A 22284-nucleotide genomic window follows, 5' to 3' on the forward strand; every position below is an offset into this window, starting at 1 on the left:
TGTCGTTTCTGTTTTTCAGGCATACTGTTTATATTCCTATTGTGTAGGCCTACTTATAACAGTGTAGCCTAATTATTTTTATTATTTTTATTTTACCAGTTAAGTCAGTTAAGAACACATTCTTATCTTCAATGACGGCCTGGGGACAGTGGGTTACCTGCCTGTTCAGGGGCAGAACGACAGATTTGTACCTTGTCAGCTCGGGGGTTTGAACTCGCAACCTTCCGGTTACTAGTCCAACGCTCTAACCACTAGGCTACGCTGCCGCCCCGGCCCGGCTACGCTGCAATTAAATCTGTAATGTATATTATTCAGATAAATATCATACTAGCATTTCCACACTCGCTTTTTTGTGTATTTGGATAAATATTCCTTTAAAATAAACTGGAAAATACTAATACAACTAATTTGCCACGAGATCTTTTCTCATTAATATATATATAGGCTTATAGTTTTGCGAAATAAGAAAGTGCTTCTATGCTCAATATTGAATTAATACGTTAATTAGATATCTTTACAAATGGCATTGGCCTAATATTTGTAGTTTTTATATATTTTAATTATAAGTTCATATTTACTGTTGCCAAAATAATTCACATAGGCCTACCACTATTCGTGCAATTAATTGTCCAATAACAATCTACTGTTGCCTGAATTTATATCTCAAAATAAGTTTATTTAGCCTAAAGAAATGTTTTGAATCTGTCAGAGAAATCTAAATGTGAGTGTTTTGAATGGTTGTCCCATTTAAACAGAAATTCCAACTTTAACGGCCATCCTACTGGGAAAAAAACTAGAATCAACGATGTTTCCACTTCATGTCAACCCCCACAATCAATGTGATTACTTTGAATCAACATGGAAAACTGGTTGGATTTGACAAAAGTAATAGACATAAGTGCATTTCTTCTTTTTTTCACCCAACCTTTAACCTAATCCAATGACATGGATAATTTATTTGTTGACTTCACGTTGAATTAACGTTAGTTGACAACTCAACCAAATGTACATCCAAACTAGACATTGAACTGATTGATGTCTGTGACCAGTGGGATGTTGCCAGTATAATTTGTGAATGTCTGAATGTAAACAAACCAAGATTATGTTTAAGGATCATCACATAATTCTAAAGCATGCAAGTTCTATTGATGTCTGTATGGTAAAATGTTCTAGCTTGATGTCAAATAGAACATGCATTTGGCTAACTTGCATCTATGCTCATAAAATCAGCACAAAAGTTTGACAAAAAGTTCCTTGGCAGAAGTTACTGCAACCAGGTAAGGTTATGAAAATTAAGGAAGAAGTGAAAGCAACTGTGGTAAGCTAATATAAAATACCTAAAAATTCATTTATTTAAAATATCTGTGCATCCATTCAGCAAACAAATAATCTTTCATACTGAATTTGGATTTAAGAGCAATTTCATCTGAGCAATGTTGTTATTTGCCCAATTATGTCTACTCTAGCAATTAAGTCAATTTTACACAACTACTGTTTACCTGTGTATTTCAATGTAATTAACAATTAGAGACCTTTCCGTGACTTGACACAAAATGGACCCAGGCAGCATACACTCATGGTCTGTTTCAAGAGCAGAAACAAATCTTTGATACCAATGTGCCAGCTTCAATAAAAATGCTGAATATGGTTTTCATACCTGGCACACTACTGTAGCGCTCACAGGAAATAGCTGAGTGGGAACTGGACGCAGTTCTGTTGCAGGGACTGTGTGTGTGTGTCCGTGCGTGCATGCGTGCGTGTGTGCATGTGTTTAGTTTAGTTTATAAGGATCCCCCTTAGATTCTACTCATGCAGCAGCTACTCTTCCTGGGGTCTACGTGTGGACGTTCATGTGTGTGTGTGTGTGTGTGGATGGATATCCCTTTGACATCTTGGTTACAGATAGACCATGGGTACCCAATCGATCTCTGTTCTCTCAAACTGACAGCAGCAGGGTTTGAACAGGACATCACCTGTCCCATGTGCAATGAACTAACCTTCAGGGAAACTCAAAACACAAAATGAAATATAAAATAATACGTTGCTGTAAAATTTGTTATAGGCTAGTCCTAGTCATCCTTGACTATTTTCCCATGTAAACAACCAAACACAAGGCTAACCACCCTTACAGGTCCAATGCACATAGAAGAGTCCTCAACACCTCTCATCTTTTCACTAACCTAACATTTAGCTCGGTTAACACATTATTATCACACAAATGGCACTATATCATATGAGACGGATAATTGCTCCTTGAAAAAAAAACATGGGAGTCATTCATCCATTCAGTCCTTCACAGTGTGAATGGCAGCCTTTTAAAAAGGGCCTAATCAGCTCATTTATTTATGTTGTAGTGTTGGCTGTGATACTCAGGCTATCACTTTCTGCCTGGCTGTCACCGCTGATGGATTAACAGAGCGCTGGGACGATATGGAAAATCCTGCTGGAGGAGGAACTTGAAGGAGACACTAAAGGCCAATGCTTGTGGTTTCCCCCATCTGCCCGCCCACTTGTCTCACCCTCCCCATCTTAGACATCCTTCTATGTTCCTGGACTGGCCTATATGGATCTCTTGGATTCTAGAATAGCAGTGAATGAATGGAAGACAGGGAGTGCTTTCTTACCTGGAGGGTACAGGTTGGATAGTTTGAGGGTTGCCATGCAGAGGATGGTAAGTGACTGATGAAATGGCCCACTTATGAGAGTTGTGTCAGAGATAAAATATGAACTCACCCTACATGTTGTTCTAGGAAGCTGAACTTGTATAAAAGCCTAAGTAGGTGTGTTCTCTTGTGCGTGTGCTTGCGAGTGTGTAAGAGAGAGAGAGAGAGAGAGTGACAGAGGAAGGTTGAAGAGTGCTGGAGGGTGAAAAGGAGCAGAGGCGGTGAGTAGGTTAACCCCTTATTAACCTCTGTTTGGGGAATTTACACACTAATTTAACTTTCACACTTCCAGGTGTTCTGCTCCCGCCCAGGTCATTGTGTTCCCAGCAGCCTCTGGGCTTAGCCTCACCTCACACAGAGAGAGCAACCTGATATCAAACGACATTCACCAATATAGCCAATATGCACCGCGGTAATGCTTAGAGAGTATTGTTCTAGATGAAGGAGAGAGAAATTCCATGTTACATAGATGTGGGTTGTCCATACAGCTCACTCCTATTCCATACTACGTTATTTTAATTACAGGCAATAATGGCAAGAGGAAGAATATGTTTGGGACAACAGCAATACTATTACTTTCTAATGATGTGACTTACTGTGGTAGCAGAATATTACAAAGATGTAGATTGCAATATTTGGAGCAGTTCAATAAACTGAAACATGTGGAGAAATGCCCATGGAAATGTATAGGCCTATGTAATTTGCCATTATTTAATACCATATCACTTTTATAAAAGGGTGAATTGTTTTGGATTCTACCACTCACGAGAGGATTTCTCTCGAGGGTGTGTGTCCGTACTGTCAATGTTTATCTCATTGACATTCAGATGAATCGAGGTGGAACATATTTGCTTGTTATTTAATTTAGGCTGGTGTGGAATAACATGAAAATAGATTATGAAAATATGTAGTGCATGAAAATAAACAGTAGAGGTAGGATGAGTGATGAGGATCCAAACTGCGGCTAAATGCTAAATGGTATTGGTATGTATTTTGCTTTCCTACATTCAGTCCTCTCACAGATTGCTTTTAGTCTGCATACACTCACCAATGCAGAAAGGTTGTTATTCAGCTATAAGTGAAGTCAAATCTAATTCTGGCGAGAGAGGAACATGCTCTCTCAAGGTTTGTTTCATACACCATTGAGTTCTGGGCATAGTCTCTCCTGCAGGAAGCTGTTGCTGCCGTTGGTTGTAGGAACAAAGGTACTTTTGGAGTTGAACTACAAACGACAAACATTTTAACAGTTCTGCATGAGCATTTAGTTTCACTGAAGAGGGTGTTGGAGGGCAAAATTGAATAGGAAAATGTGTTATTCCCAGCATTTAAATTAGATAGCTGTACAAGTTTGACTCTGAGTGCAGAAATTGTTGTATTGAAACTTTATAGTGTGGATATACAGAGTGGTGTAAAGTACTAAAGTACTACATGTTTTTTTTTTGTATCTTTACTTTACTATTTACATTTTTGATTACTTTTACTTCACTACTGTACATTCCTAATGAAAATAATGTCGTTTTTACTCCATGTATTTTCCCTGACACCCAAAAGCAGGACAGGAAAATGGTCCAATTCACTCACTTATCCCTACTGCCTCTGATTTGGCGGACTCACTAAACACACGTTTGTACATGATGTCTGAGTGTGCCCCTGGCTATCCGTAAATTAAAAGACAATGGTGCCGTCTGATTTGCTTAAAAGAAGGAATTTGAAATGATTTACTTTTGATACTTGAATATATTTGAGCAATTACATTTACTTTTGATACTTAAGTATATTTACAACCAAATACTTTTTGACTTTTAGTATTTTCAGGCAACTTTCACTTTTACTTGAGTCATTCTCTATTAAGGTATCTTAACACACCTACTCATTCAAGGATTTTTCTTTATTTGGACTATTTTCTAAATGATGATAGTGAAGACATCAAAACTATGAAATAACACATATCATGTCGTAAGCACAAAAGTGTTAACAAACCAAAACATATTTTATATTTAAGATTCTTCAAAGTACCCACCCTTTGCCTTGATGACAGCTTTGCACACTCTTGGCATTCTCTCAACCAGCTTCATGAGGAATGCTTTTCCAACAGTCTTGAAGGAGTTCCCACATATGCTGAGCACTTGTTGGGTGCTTTTCCTTCACTCTGCAGTCCAACTCATCCCAAAACATCTAAATTGGGTTGACGTCGGGTGATTGTGAAGGCCAGGTCATCTGATGTGTTCAAACTTTTGACTGGTACTGTATATAAATAAATACATTTAAAAAAAAAAAAAAAATATATATATATATATATATATATATATATATATATATATATATAACTAGGTTTGATGCCAAAATTAACATCTCCCACCAACACTTGATTTTCTGTTATTCTTTCGTGCAATAACAGAGCATGTGCATCCGATTGATCCATAGGGGCAATGGGAGCCAAGAACAGTTATAATGTCACTCTACAGTGCACTGTTGTGGTTTCTGAAGGGGCTTGTTTTAGAATGATGGAGAATTAGACTAGAAATGCCAAGATATTCTGGGTATGGCCTACTTTAGTTCGTGGTGCAGCAGAGAATAGCTTTGTCAATTGGTTATAAGCAAATTCCATGTTCATTTTAGAAATTCAAGTCAAACTAACTAACTTTGCTATGGAATTCTGCGTGACTTAATGGGCATATGGCCGGAAGGTTAGTGGGGTTCACAATAATGTTGATGGTGATGATGATGGTTCATTGGTTGTAGCACAGAAAGCTGGAGAGGGGGAGAGATCAGAGAAGGAGAGTAGTACAATGTTTGATAGATGTTGAGGGTTGTCAGGCCAGACACACACACACACACACACACACACATACATAAGCGCCTCTAGTGTTTTGGGGGCCCACCTCATAGCCGGAAAGAAAAATTGGCAGCTTTAAAGTTAATGTCCTGCAATTGTACACATTTTGCGAAGGGGCAGAGATGACATTTTGCAGTTTTAAAACAAATGACATGCGATTCAACTAATTTTGTCATGGGATGGAAAGAAGATGTTGCTATTTTAAAGCTAAATCCCTGCATTTCTACCCATTTTGCCATGATTTATGTAATGTTCATATGATATCTGAGTGAGAGTGACTAACAAAATCAATGGGATCCTTCTGGAGGTCAGGGCCCCTGGGCATGTGCCTTGCGTGCCCGGTTAGTAATTCGGCCATGATTACTACAAGGTTTAGATTGCTGGGGCCCTATGCGCAGCACATAGTCTGTGGCAGAGGCTCTTCTGTAAACACACACACACACACTCAGTCTCTCAATCTTTATTTTTCTCATACATTAAGAAAGTCTAGATGTAGACCGACACTGCTGTCGAGCTGTAGATCTAGCTGTAAAGTTATGGGAGTGGTTTGGAGTGGTAATAGGAATGTTTTTGGGTGGTTGTGGGAGTTGACTTGACGTATCGTCCCCTCACTGTCCAGCTGGTGATGGGACACAGAAAAGTAGAACGATATCAGGTACTCTGGCCAATATAAATAATAAAGCACAGCCTGTAAACATAGGCGTGCCACTAATTATGAAAACAGACATACAGTAGGCCTATTGCTGGATAACTGATGTGATATTCCTACACAATATCTTGTGAGCCACTTTTACATAGCAGTTCAGCCATAACTCATTCTTTGCTCTCAAGTACTTGAATGATTTGCCATCACAAACATCTCATAAATGCTTGTCTGAGGATAGGTCAACCAAATAAATCAAGAACTTGTCATTGCAAAAAATGTCTGAAGAACTGCTAGTTTGTAGCATGGAATTGTACTCTATTGTAATTTGTAAGAGTTAGTATTCTGAAGATGTTGAGTGTGTTTGTTTATTTAGCCCTGTTGCTTCCTATGGGGCGACACAATTCAGTCCAATTGTTTAAAAAGTGTCTAATTGTTCTAACATTAAGAGTTGGACTGGTTTAGAGGCAGAACATTAGCAGGCAGATAAACTCTTTCTCCTACAGTAGCAACCTCTTATCTATGTTTCCCTCTTAAAAAAACAGAGATCTATCAAAAATACAAGGCCTGAAAGGCCCTTGAAAAAACAATTCAACAAATTTGCTGTATTACTGGTCTTCAGTCTCTTCCATTGAAGATATTTAGTACTCAAATAATTCTGATGGCAAGAGCAGGAAGTGAAAATAATGCTGACTACCTGGGGAGTGTATGTGTTCTCCACCATGATGCAAAGACCCCAAAGTAGCAGGCTGCACTAATTGACCCATCGACAGACACATTGACTCGTTTGTACCCACATGACTGGGAGGGGGCCTTTTTACCCAACCTCTGACAAACTGTTGAAAACTCACTTTCTGACAAAAAAATATATTTTTTAGGGCCCTTTAGGTAATGTTTTGTCCCTCTAGTCGCACTTGTGGCATTTCTCAGTCACACATTATCAGCAGGACTGGAAATGGTTGCCTACATGTCAGATTTCCCTGAGGAAACGGCTTCACGGTCCTGTGAGAAAGAGAAGGCCTTGGTTCAATCACTCACTCATGCTGTGGCGGACCCACCCCATTTATACTGTAAGGACCTACCGGCCTAATGGAAAAACAGAACACACCTTGAGCAGAGGATGAAATACAGACAGTCTAATGACACACTGTTAGAAGGAAACACAATACTCTAACTTTCCTAAGCGGGATAACCTTTCTTAAGGGCTATTTCCCCACTTTGGGGTACCAGCTGAAGACATAGCGACTCCTGGGTCCGAGAGTTGAGTTCATTTACTGAGTCCATTCATGCTGTAATGCAGCCCACAGGGTATGAGTGTCATTTAGCTTGTGTGAAGTCTTCAAAGAATCATGCGTACAGCTCTGGCAAGTCATGGATGTCAAAACACTTCCTGGTAATAGTGGGGAATGTTCCTCTATACTTGAACTTGACTGATTACACACTGGGCCATTCCTGTGGTTAAACACCAAGGAAATAGCTAGTGACAATACCAGAAAGTTAAGTCAATATTTGATTTGAAAGGTTGTAATAGTTTTCATAAAGTCTGCATCCTGCACCTGAAGAGAAACATTTTAAAGTAAGGAATGATGTTGGGTACGTTGTTCGTATTCTGGGGATATTCACACGATTTGTATCTGCCCAATATGTCCTGTAAAGTTATGGTCATTGCATTTGATATGGGTAACTGTTTATTGTGTGGCAAATTTATGATTAGAATTCAAGCATCCTCCTCCGCATCAATGGATGAGGATCCATGTGGATAAGGATCCCTGTAAATGAGGATCCATGTAAATGAGGATCCATGTGGATAAGGATCCCTGTAAATGAGGATCCATGTAAATGAGGATCCATGTGGATAAGGATCCCTGTAAATGAGGATCCATGTAAATGAGGATCCATGTGGAATTAATTCATTAAAAGGGTAAGACATAACAAGACTGAATGGAGATATTTTTCAGTTCTAAAGGGAGCCAATGTCTCTCTCTCAACACACACACACACACACACACACGCACGCACGCACGCACACGCACACGCACACGCACACGCACACACACACACACACACACACACACACACACACACACACACACACACACACACACACACACACACCCAGGGTAGTTTTATTAAAACCTTTAGAAAATGAGCCAAGCTTATGTAGACAGCACAGCTGCAGTCCTAGTTTGTAAGGGAGCTTCTTCTATAATAGAGCTCACAGCATATTATGGTGAACAGAGACACTAAGCTCTCCTGTAAACACCCGATATTGGACAAACAATAATCACTTCTCACTGAAAGGTTCAATTTACCACAGTAATGCAAAAGGCATTTAAGGCAAAGAGGGTATTCGGCTTTAATGAACTTCCCTCATTTTAAATTTAATTTCTAGGTAATATGAAATCGTGCACCATATGATTTACACTTTTGCACATCAGTTGATTTTAATTTTAATGTGTCCATATATAATAACTCCTTAACTTAAACTGTCCTGAAAAGTTGGGAATGCCTATTTTCGAGAAAATATATTTGCTGTAACATGCAGGGGTGTGATGATTGTTGGATTTAGTCTTTGTTATTTTATCTAATCAAGTGACAATGTCCTTGAACACCTGTATATGCACGAGTAGCCTAGTTCAGAGAGAGGTCAAGTTATCCAAGTTAACTGTAACCTTTTCCCCAGCGCGCAGTGTCGCTTTCCACCTTCTAGGCGAGACCTACATTGTGCAGTGATTCATCCATGCATTTTACAACAGTCATTGGGCTTGTTCGACATTGCAGCCGACAGTGCAGCCGACTGACTGGTCTACAAAGAACCTTGCATCCTAACTACTCATTATTATTTGCAGATCAGTCAGTCATTTTCCGATATGATGGGCCTGTAGCCTATAAAAATACTTCAAGAAATGACTAGAGAAAAAAAGATATAGTTTTATATTTCCCATCTAAACTATAAAAAAAAGTCACAAATCCGATGCAAAATTAAACATTTTGCCTAAATTATGCCACTTTTTGGAGCGACTGGTGTTACACGAAGGAAAAATGTAACCTCACATGAACCAGGACTAAATGTGAACTTAAAGGTTACAAATAATGCATTTATGCCTAGAATTTTTTTTGACATGACATAAATGCATGGTTTTTCTTGCGGGAAGAAACAGGCACGACTGGTAATGTGATACGAGAGGCAAGCATGCTGTAGAATACATTTTGTACATTCAAGTGTTTACATTGCGCGCGCGGGAGAACCTGAGAGAATATGTAGACCTAGTAAATTAATTAGCCTGCATGCTTCCTCGCTTAAATTATTTATAAAATATGTGGGATAGTGTAATTATGAGGTCCAGTATTATTTGGCTTTGGTGGTAGTCCTAATAGTCCTCATATACAAATATTTTTATGTAGGATAATTACATTGACTTAATTGTTAAACAACTTTAACAATGACAATAATAAACAATGATAGTCAAATAATAATATACAATGTTGATGATGATTTAGACAAACCGTATTATAATTATGTTTTATAATTATTTTATAATAGTAATGTAGCCCAATGCTTATGTATTAGTGCTGTTTTAGGCTACCGTAGGCTCATTAATATTCCACATTGTGTCTTTAACTTTTGATATACATTTTTTATTGAGCCTAAAGTGAGACAACTTTCCGTTCCATCTCAACCTCTTGCCAACCCTGATAGTGCAGCCCAGTACTAATTCACATGACGCCTTTTCACATGCTCATGAATAAGGAAAGAAACATGATTTTATGGTGGGTAGGCTACCGATGGTTACTACTTTGGATATTTCTAAATCAATTATTGAACATGATCAGTGACTTACAACTTGAGCATTAGGCCACTGATATGTGACATTGTGGAAATATTTCTGGTGCTTTTAATAAAAGGTGCCCATTATAGTTTATTTTCATCAAATGTGCTATCAATTGTTAAACATTATGAATATGTATAATACGCACACACAAACACACTTCTTGACTTTAACTGAGTTTACACAGGGAGCCCAATTCTGATCTGATTGGCCAAAATAAAAAATATATCAGAATTGGGCTGCCTGTGTAAATATAGCCTTTGTGTTCCCTTACATGAGAACATTTGAAAAAGTACTTTAAACAAGGGTTCCCCCTAGTGGATACAACATTCAAAATAGTCTCTTATGAATGACATTTTACTGTATTTGGGCACATGTCTGCATTGTCAATAAATCCAAAACATTTTTTACAGGGCCATTTTACTGTAGATCGACTGATCAAATGTCCAAATTGTGGTCTAGACATCTGATAATGATCCTCATTTAAAGCCAGAATCCTTAATTGAAACAATAACAAAGCAGTCAACCTACCTCTGTTTAGGTCAAATGCTGAGGGATGGGAGAAATGTAACCACTCTCAAAATCATAGACAAGGCTATTGATGCAAGGAAAGACCATCCGTGATATAAAAAAAAGCAGTTTACATTTTTTTTGAGACTGTACAGCATTTGATTACATTTACATTGTTCTCTAACATGGGAGTAAAACAAGCTTCAATTTCAGGTTCTGATAGGGTAAGACAGTTAAACTAAGCTCATGAGAAATGTATAAATGATATTCTTCAACAATCAATGAACATGTTGGGTAACGTGGGGTAACTCCCATCTCATATTGCTCAAATGTGCCGCAAACCTGGTTTCAAAAACAGATGAAGCAACACCTCACTGCACACCACCTCTCCCCTATTTGACCTAGATAGTTTGTGTCTATGTATGGATATATAGGCTATGTGTGACATTTTTAAATTGATGTAGTTTTGTCCTTGAGCTGTTCTTGTCTATTAATGTTCTGTATTATGTCATGCTTCATGTTTCATGTGGACCCCAGGAAGAGTAACTGCTGCTTTCACAACAGCTAATGGGGATACTAATAAAATAAGAAAATACGAAAACTAGTTTCCCTAAGAACAATGGCCATTTTCTGACACAAAAATGCAAAGTTAGGTCAAAATTTGGTATGTGGATGATGGTCAGGCTTAGGCAAACAAACTATGAAGATTAATATGTTAAAATCCATTTTTCAATGTTTTTTGTAATTAACTCTTAAAAGTTAAAGTCTAGGTATCTTATTTTAATTAAATCAATCAAATATTGAAACAAAATAGCATTGCCCATCTCACTATTAATATCCTCACTACGATGAGGTTTTGATGTAAGGTCCCATTTTTAAATTTTCATGCCAAATCATGTCCAAATCATCCTAAAGTATCTAAAAAATGACTGTGTAACTCAATGAAGTTACTTGTGGATGATTTGGACATGACTTGGACATTATTTGCAAAATTCTCATTTAGGTACCATTGGCTTTCACTGGATTGCCGGGGGGGAGTTACCCCCAACACACTCACCTTCAATTTTACTGCTTTCCCTAAACAAGTGGATTATTTATCTTTAGGCTCCCTTAATTGTATTTATGGTAAACCTCAGACCCTTTACTATTAGACTCGAAATTCGGCTCAGGTGCATCCTGTTTCCATTGATCATCCTTGAGATGCTTCTACAACTTGATTTGAGTCTGCCTGTGGTAAATTAAATTGATTGGACATGATTTGGAAAGGTACACACCTGTCTATAAGGTCCCATAGTTGACAGTCCATATCAGTGCAAAAACAAAGCCATGAGGTTGAATGAATTGTCCGTAGAGCTCCGAGACAGGATTGTGTCGAGGTACAGATCTGGGGAAGGGTACCAAACAATTTCTGCAGCATTGAAGTTTGGAACCACCAAGACTCTTCCTAGAGCTGGCCACCAGGCCAAACTGAGCTATCGGGGGACAAGGGCCTTGGTCAGTTAGGTGACCAAGAACCCGATGGTCACTCTGAAAGAGCTCCAGATATCCTCTGTGGAGATAGGAGAACCTTCCAGAAGGACAACCATCTCAGAAGCACTCCACCAATCAGACCTTTATGGTAGAGTGGCCACTCCTCAGTAAAAGGCACTTGGGGTTTTCCAAAAGGCACCTAAACACTCTCAGACCATGAGAAACAAGATTCTCTGGTCTGATCAAACCAAGATTGAACTGTTTGGCCTAAATGCCAAGTATCACGTCTGGAGGAAACCTGGCACCATCCCTACAGTGAAGCATAGTGGTGGCAGCAACATGCTGTGGGGATGTTTTTCAGTGGCAGATACTGGGAGACTAGTCAGGATCGAGGCAAAGTACAGAGAGATCCTTGATGAAAACCTGCACCAAAGCTCTCAGGACCTCAGACTAGGGTGAAGGTTCGCCTTCCAACAGGACAATGACCCTAAGCACAAAGCCAAGACAAAGCAGGAGTGGCTTCGGAACAATTTTCTGAATTTCCTTGAGTGGCCTAGCCAGAGCCCGGATTTGAACCCGATCGAACATCTCTGGAGAGACCTGAAAATAGCTGTGCAGCAACGCTCCCCATCCAACCTGACAGAACTTGAGAGGATTTACAGAGAGGAATGGGAGAAACTCCCTAAATACAGGTGTGCCAAGCTTGTAGCGTCATACCAAAGAAGACTCGAGGCTGTAATTGCTGCCAAAGGTGCTTCAACAAAGTACTAAGTAAAGGGTATGAATACTTATGTAAATGTGATATTTCAGTATTTTATATTTAATAAATTGGCAAAAATTTCTAAAAACCTGTTTTTGCTTTGTCATTATGGGGTATTGTGTGTAGATTGATGAGAGGAAAAAATTATTTGATACATTTTATAATAAGACTGTAACGTAACAAAATTTGGAAAAAGTCAAGGGCTCTGAATACTTTCCGAATGCACTGTTTAAATACATCTGTATATACTGTATACAGTACCAGTCAAAAGTTTGGACACACCTACAGTAGCTGTTCAAGGGTTTATCTTTATTTTTTACTATTTTCTAAATTGTATGATGATAGTGAATACATCTAAACTATGAAATAACACCTATGGAGTCATGTCGTAACCACAAAAGTGTTAACAAATCAAAATATATTTGAGATTCTTCAAGGTACCCACCCTTTGCCTTGATGACAGCTTTGCACACTCTTGACATTCTCTCAACCAGCTTCATGAGGAATGCTTTTCCAACAGTCTTGAAGGAGTTCCCACTTATGCTGAACACTTGTTGGGTGCTTTTCCTTCACTCTGCGGTCCAACTCATCCCAAACCATCTCAATTGGGTTCAGGTCGGGTGATTGTGGAGGCCAGGACATCTGATGCTGCACTCCATCACTTTCCTTCTCGGTCAAATAGCCCTTACGTAGTCTCGAGGTGTGTTTTGGGTCATTGTCCTGTTGAAAAATAAATGATAGTCCCAGTAAGTGCAAAACAGATGGGATGGTGTATCGCTTCAGAATGCTGTGGTAACCATGCTGGTTAAGTGTGCCTTAAATTAGAAATAAATCACTGATAGTATCACCACCAAAGCACCCCCCACCATCACACATCCTCTTCCATGCTTCACGGTGGGAACCACACATGGAGAGATCATCCATTCACCTATTCTGCATCTCACAAAGAAATGGTGGTTGGAACCAAAAATCTCAAATTTGTGCTCAACAGACCGAAGGACAGTGTCCATTGCTAATGTCCATTGCTCGTGTTTCTTGGCCCAAGCAATTCTCTTCTTATTATTGGTGTCCTTCAGTAGTGGTTTCTTTGCAGCAATTCAACCATGAAGGCCTGATTCACGCAGTCTCCTCTGAATAGTTGATGTTGAGATGTGTCTGTTACCTGAACTATGTGAAGTATTTATTTGGGCTGCAATTTCAAGTTCTTGACATTTTCCAAATTGACTGACCTTCATGTCTTAAAGTAATGATGGACTGTCGTTTCTCTTTGCTTATTTGAGCTGTTCTTGCCATAATATGGACTTGGTCTTTTTCCAAATAGGGCTATTTTCTGCATACCTTGTCACAACTGATTGCCTCAAACGCATTAAGAAGGGAAAAAAAATCCACAAATGAACTTTTAACAATGTTTATTGAAATGCATTCCAGGCGACTACCTCATTTTTTTCACCTTTATTTAACCAGGTAGGCAAGTTGAGAACAAGTTCTCATTTACAATTGCGACCTGGCCAAGATAAAGCAAAGCAGTTCGACACATACAACGACACAGAGTTACTCATGGTGTAAAACAAACATACAGTCAATAATACAGTAGAAACAAGTCTAAAAACGATGTGAGCAAATGAGGTGAGATAAGGGAGGTAAAGGCAAAAAAAGGCCATGGTGGCAAAGTAAATACAATATAGCAAGTAAAACACTGGAATGGTAGATTTGCAGTGGAAGAATGTGCAAAGTAGAAATAAAAATAATGGGCTGCAAAGGAGCAAAATAAATAAAATAAATACAGTAGAGAAAGAGGTACATGTAGTTGTTTGGGCTAAATTATAGGTGGGCTATGTACAGGTGCAGTGATCTGTGAGCTGCTCTGACAGCTGGTGAGGGAGATGTGTGTTACCAGTTTCAGAGATTTTTGTAGTTCGTTCCAGTCATTGGCAGCAGAGAACTGGAAGGAAGGCAGCCAAAGAAAGAATTGGTTTTGGGGGTGACCAGAGAGATAAACCTGCTGGAGCGCGTGCTACAGGTGGGTGATGCTATGGTGACCAGCGAGCTGAGATAAGGGGGGACTTTACCTAGCAGGGTCTTGTAGATGACATGGAGCCAGTGGGTTTGGCGACGAGTATGACGCGAGGGCCAGCCAACGAGAGCGTACAGGTCGCAATAGTGGGTAGTATATGGGGCTTTGGTGACAAAACGGATGGCACTTTGGTGACAAAACGGATGGCACTGCATCCAATTTGTTGAGTAGGGTATTGAAAGCTATTTTGTAAATGACATCGCCGAAGTCGAGGATTGGTAGGATGGTCAGTTTTACGAGGGTATGTTTGGCAGCATGATTGAAGGATTCTTTGTTGCGAAATAGGAAGCCAATTCTAGATTTAACTTTGGATTGGATATGTTTGATGTGGGTCTGGAAGGAGAGTTTACAGTCTAACCAGACACCTAGGTATTTGTAGTTGTCCACGTATTCTAAGTCAGAGCCGTCCAGAGTAGTGCAGGCAGAGATCGGTTGAAGAGCATGCATTTAGTTTTACTTGTATTTAAGAGCAATTGGAGGCCACGGAAGGAGAGTTGTATGGCATTGAAGCTTGCCTGGAGGGTTGTTAACACAGTGTCCAAAGAAAGGCCAGAAGTATACAGAATGGTGTCGTCTGCGTAGAGGTGGATCAGAGACTCACCAGCAGCAAGAGCGACATCATTGATGTATACAGAGAAGAGAGTCGGTCCAAGAATTGAACCCTGTGGCACCCCCATAGAGACTGCCAGAGGTCCAGACAAGTGAAGCTGGTTGAGAGAATGCCAAGAGTGTGCAAAGCTATCATCGAGGCAAAGGGTGGCTACTTTTAAGAATCTCAAATGTAAAATATATTTTGATTTGTTTAACACTTTTTTAGTTACTACATGATTTCATATGTGTAATTTCATAGTTTTGATGTCTTCACTATTATCATACAATTTAGAAAACAGTAAAAATAAAGAAAAACCCTTGAATGAGTAGGTGTGTCCATACTTTTGACTGGTACTGTATATAGAAGGTTTATAGATCTAACTTAATTAGATTATGTGAAACTTAAATGCGGTAGACACATTTCAGTTGAATTACATTCAGTTGGACATCTGACTAGGTATCCCCCTTTCCCAACCCCTGGATAAGCATCTGACATATTTGATGTAACTGTGCAGGGGGGAACAATCTGAAAATAAGGTCTGTGGGTGACAAACATGTCTGATTGTCAATATAATCTTTTTGATTCAGTTTCAACCTCTATATCTCCTAGAGGGGGTTGTAAAGGTCACCATGTCTCACCTTTGTGTCTCATCAGATTAAAAACTCTCTCGCTCTCTTTGCATGAGATGTTCGTCTTAATGGTTTTGTCGTTCTGGCATCCGAGATGTTGCTTTTGCTGCCCTCCAGCTCTGCGAGCACATGGCTGCTGTGAGTGAGTAAAATAAGCTAAACATGGCTCTGTAAAGTGGTTAATCACAAGCCCCGTAAGCTTTGCATTTACCCATCTATTAATCCTAATGACTCGCTAATGGACTATGTCATTCCTTCCTAGGCCTCTGTGCTAAAGAACTCTGTGGCTGTTTATGCAGCCATGCAAGTGGTCATGGTTTGTTTTTGAACCATTTAGACTTGTCATGTAGGGTCGTTTGATGAACCTTAAGTGGTTTGTGCCAAATGTTGCAATGCACGTGTTCATGACCGATAACTAGGTGCTTGTTACATTTTTCAAATGATATTAATACATGATATTCCATACAAAATTATTTCCACATAAAGAGTGGCATTAACTGAAGTCATTCATTATTTCAAGGGATGGGATGAAATGAGAAATGTATGGAAGTTCAGGTTTGTACCTGTCTCATATTGTAGCCTCTTACATGTGTGTTGAAGAGTCATGACTGCAGGTTGCATTGAGGGTTGGGTTGGTTGGGGCAGGCAAGCTGGCTTCTGTTAGGTGTCGCTAGGTGCAAATCTCTCTCTCTCTATTGTGTATTTCTCTCTCACACACAAGCTCTCTCTTTCTTTCTCTCTTTCAGGGATGTCGATGTCCCCTATCTCACCATGTAAGAGGTGATATCCTCTCTGTGGACAACGTCACCCTCCTTACAAGTCGTGGAAATCGTGTGTGAATCCAGCGCTAGCCATTTACCTCTGACCCATCACCTGTGCAATGCCTTGTCCAATTAGCCTTGCTTAACCCTGCAGATGGGGAGTGTGTTTTCACAGACCACAGTCTATTAACATACACACAGAGACATACACAGACAAACCATTGCACAGGTAAACCCAGACTCCACAGTCTAGTGTCCAAATAACTCAGGCTCTGACAGAAGAGAAGACGACGGCAACCAGAGCTGAATAAATTGGTCCTCTCCCCGAATTAGAAGAGAACATGGAAAAGGCCAGATCCTGAAATTAAAGAATGTTTTCATTAGCTCCTTCCACACACATAGACAGTCATACATGGACATGCATGTGCGCACACACACACAAAAACACACTGATTGCTGAAGAAAAACAATAGCTAATTGTCACTGGTATAACATTTAACAGTGTTCCTTTCTTTGCGGAGAGCTGGGGTATTAGTTCTGATGAAAGCCAGACCCTCCTATCAATACTCTCTATGGGATGGAAGACTTGCTCTGGAAAATGTAGTTCTGCATCTATAATATTGCGGCCTCCCTTTTATCCTGGGGCCCCTGGACCCTGGGGACTAATAGTTCTTAGCCAGTTAGGTGGCCCCTAGACCCTGCTCTCCTACCGATGGCAGACATATGGCTTCCGGCATTGTGTGCGCCATACAACAGATGTCATCGTCAGGCAAAGCAACCCAAAAACTAACTCACAGATATGTGCATAAACAACACATGTACACACACATACAGGCACACATGCGTGGGCACGCACGCAAACACACACACACGCATGCTTAGACTTAAATTACAGAAAATAGTTGTTTCAAGTGATCAATCAAATAGTGGTTTTCATTGTGCAGCTACAGTATATGAACAGTATTTCTTGACAGCCCCTCTCACCTACTTTCCCTCATAAACACTCCGTTTTTGTAAGTATATCTGTATGGTGTTGAAGAGTGTTCAGACTTTTAATAGGTTCATTGAGAGTGTATAGTAAGTGGAAATATACTCACTGTACGTCTGGACTGTGTTGAATGATGAATAGACAGCCTAAATATAACCAAACCCAGCGACTAAGGACCAGAGTTTGAATGGTGGTATAATTGCAGTGACTGTCATGGTTGCTCAAGCAATTCTCGTTCTTATACATTTTTATAACTTTGATCAAAATCCCACTTCATTTTTGATCACATGCTTCCATGATCACACTAGCTAACATTGGTGCTAGTAACAATGTAACACAATTACAATGTAAGAAACCACAGTTTTTTGTCAATGTTTAATACTGGTGGTGATTAAAGAGGAAGTTCAGTATTTTACAACTTAATGTTATGTCACCCTGAAAGTAGTCTATGGGCTAGGAGAAACTGTAATCCATGGATTGGTTTTCTTTAAACAGCCACTACATACTTCAGCTTAATTTAGCCACAACTAGCAAAAAATAAATGGAAGTGATTTGGGTAACCATGAAATGTAAAAAATAAAATAAAATAAAAAGATGGCCAAATCAGTTTTAAGTAATATCAAATCCAAATAATTGAATTGAGTCTGGAACCAATAGGACCCTGAACAGCTTCTACCCCCAAGCAATAAATAAGACTGCTAAAATAGTTAGTTAAATAGTTAACCAATAGTCTACACCTGTTGTTTACAAATCATGTGACAAATACCATTTCATTTGATTTCAGTTGATTTGGCCCTGAAATGTAGAAAATTGTATTTTGCAGAAAATTCTTAGTAAAGTCTGTGTTAGCAATAGAATTGCTCCATTCTTTCTTTACCTCTTTTTTTTGCATCTCATTTCTACCACCTGCAAATAGTACCTTGGGTTGGCACGGATAAAGACCAGCAGACAGTGTACTGAAATAGAGAAAGAGAATGTAGTGAAAGAGTGTTCAGCCATCTGTTAGGCTATCTGTCAGAAGACTCCTAGCACAAAGCAGAGATCCAACAGGAGGGATTTACCATTGCTCAGACTACACCCCCAACATGTAAAGATAACAATAACAGGTCTATATCCATACCCAAGCCCTCTCCACCTTCCTCTCAGCTGGACTAGCTCTTGGTCTAATTTGGGTCCTCTCGTCCACTTACAATAAACACATGGTGCCTGCTGCCCAGACTCCTAGCTCGGAGAACAAGCCCCGCCATTAAGATTTATTAAGGTTAAAATAAACAGATAATTAAATTACACCAGATCTGTTTCCTATAACCGTAAGTGAGGGGGATATAGCTGTCAGGCTCATTTTCTGGTTCCTATTAATAAATGTGGGTCCAATTACACGCTGTTACAAACCATTCCAAACCGACATTCTGTTCTTAAAAAAAAAATAGACACCCATGTTTTATTTCAAAAAATGTCTGCAAGAAATTACAATGATTATCTGCGTAAAATCTGTGTAGTATTTGTGTGTAGTATGACTTAACCGGTTCTCAACACCCTAGTCTAGGGTGTTTTTTTATGCCACATGCTCTCATGCAATTGTTACCTGTTCAACTCCACAAAATTAACTATGTTAAACTATGATTCATTGTAGAATACATTTGTTTTGGTTTTTATAAATTAAGATTATTTAATTGTTTTACCAAAGCTGGAATTCAATAAGGAAAAGGTGCACTGCACCTTCACAAGTCTTTGATTTTCAGAGCAGTGTCCCATGTGGAGGGAGTTGACGTGGGTAAAAATGGGCAGTTCTGTGGTGTTTGGTGAATGACCGGCTCAGCTTAACCGCAGGAAGTAGTTTGTGGTTGGGGGTGCTGTGATTTTATTAGATTTTTTAGATTTTTCAGGGGGTGCTGTGATTTTATTAGATTTTTCAGAGGGTGCTGTGATTTTATTATATTTTTTCGATTTTTCAGGAGGTGCTGTGATTTTATTAGATTTTTCAGAGGGTGCTGTGATTTTATTAGATTTATTAGATTTTTCAGGGGTGCTGTGATTTTATTAGATTTTTCAGTATGTAAACATTATATAAAGTGGCATTGTTTAAAGTGACTAGTGATACATTTATTACATCCAATTTTTAATTATTAAAGTGGCTATAGCTGAGTCAGTATGTTAGCAGCAGCCACTGAATGTTAGTGATGGCTGTTTAACAGTCTGATGGCCTTGAGATAGAAGCTGTTTTTCAGTTTCTCGGTCCCAGCTTTGATGATCATCTGCCTCTGATCTTGGCGAGAGAGCAAACGTTCTCACATGAAATCTCACATCATTAGGTCATTGTTTGGGATGTGTCCCAAAATAATTCACTAGAAACAGCTTAAACATACTCAAATGCAGCTACTTTGCTGTTATTCTGGCTGCACTGTTTGACGTGAGTAACTGTGTTAGCCAAAGTTGGCTAGCTAGCAAGGGAAAGAACGTTGCCAGTCATCATATCAACGGAACATTTAGAAAGAACGACTACCAATTGGATATCACGTCCATAGACTTAGAACAAAAAGACATATCAAGGGCCTCCCGAGTGGCGCTGCGGTATAAGGGACTGCATTGCACTGGGTCTCCTGGACCTGACCGGGTTAAGGGAGGGTCTGGCCCGGCCGGGATGTCCTTGTACCTTTGCACTCTTGTGACTCCTGGGGCGGGCTGGGCGCATGCACCGTTCTGTATACTTCTGGCCCTTCTTTGGACACTGCATTAACAACCCTCCAGACGAGCTTCAATGCCACACAACTCTCCTTCCGTGGCCTCCAACTGCTCTTAAATACAAGTAAAACTAAATGCATGCTTTTCAACCGATCGCTGCCTGCACCTGCCCGCCCGTCCAACATCACTACTCTGGACGGCTCTGACTTAGAATATGTGGACAACTACAAATATCTAGGTGTATGGTTAGACTGTAAACTCTCCTTCCAGACTCACATAAAACATTTCCAATCCAAAGTTAAATCTAGAATTGGCTTCCTATTTTGCAACAAAGCATCCGTCACTCATGCTGTCAAACATACCCTTGTAAAACTGACCATCCTACTGATCCTCGACTTTGGCAATGTCATTTACAAAATAGCCTCCAATACCCTACTCAATCAATTGGATGCAGTCTATCACAGTGCCACCCATTTTGTCACCAAAGCCCCATATACTACCCACCACTGTGACCTGTACGCTCTCGATGGCTGGCCCTCCCTTCATACTCATCGCCAAACCCACTGGCTCCAGGTCATCTACAAGACCCTGCTAGGTAAAGTTCCCCCTTATCTCAGCTTGCTGGTCACCATAGCAGCACCCAGCTGTAGCACGCGCTCCAGCAGGTATATCTCTCTGGTTACCCCCAAAACCAATTTCTCCTTTGGCCGCCTCTCCTTCCAGTTCTCTGCTGCCAATGACTGGAACGAACTACAAAAATCTCTGAAACTGGCAACACTTATCTCCCTCACTAGCTTTAAGCACCAGCTGTCAGAGCAGCTCACAGATTACTGCACCTGTACAGAGCCCATCTATAATTTAGCCCAAACAACTACCTCTTCCCCTACTGTACTTATTTATTTATTTTGCTCCTTTGCACCCCATTATTTCTATTTCTACTTTGCACATTCTTCCACTGCAAATCTACCATTCCAGTGTTTTACTTGCTATATTGTATTTACTTTGCCACCGTGGCCTTGCTTTTGCCTTTACCTCCCTTATCTCACCTCATTTGCTCACATTGTAAAAATACTTATTTTTCTATTGTATTATTGACTGTATGTTTGTTTTACTCCATGTGTAACTCTGTGTTGTTGTATGTGTCGAACTGCTTTGCTTTATCTTTGCCAGGTCGCAATTGTAAATGAGAACTTGTTCTCAACTTGCTTACCTGGTTAAATAAAGGTGAAATAAAAAAATATATATATAAAAAAAAATGTTTACAGTTGATTTTTCCACAAAAGTAGTGCACTGGGCCTTTACTGGTTCTGTATTAGCAGACTGATATAGCCATCTGTAGCACGGGCAAAAATAATCCATGTTTTATTTCCTTGGCCTCTGCATAAATCAGGGCATTTATACTTGTTGTGCTTCGCCGAGCAGCGCAGAGCTGTTTTTATTTATTTAACTAGGCAAGTCAGTTAATTAAGAACAAATTATTATATACAATGACGGGCTACCAAAAGGCTTCCTGCGGGGACGGAAGCTGGGATTAAAAATATAGTACAAAACACACATCACAACAAGACCACAACAAGAAACCACAACACTACATAAAGAGAGACCTAAGACAACAACATAGCATGGCAGCAACATATGAAAACAAAGCATGGTACAAAGATTACTGGGCAAAGACAACAGCACAAAAGGACAGATAGAGACAACAATACATCACGCAAAGAGGCCACAACTGTTAATAAGAGTGTCCATGATTGAGTCTTTAAATGGAGAGATGGAGATAGAAACAGTCCAGTTTGAATGTTTTTTACAGCTCATTCCAGTCGCTACCTGTCCATGAGCTGCTGTG

This window comes from Oncorhynchus nerka, linkage group LG10 (assembly GCF_034236695.1).
Source record: "Oncorhynchus nerka isolate Pitt River linkage group LG10, Oner_Uvic_2.0, whole genome shotgun sequence".
NCBI lineage: Eukaryota > Metazoa > Chordata > Actinopteri > Salmoniformes > Salmonidae > Oncorhynchus > Oncorhynchus nerka.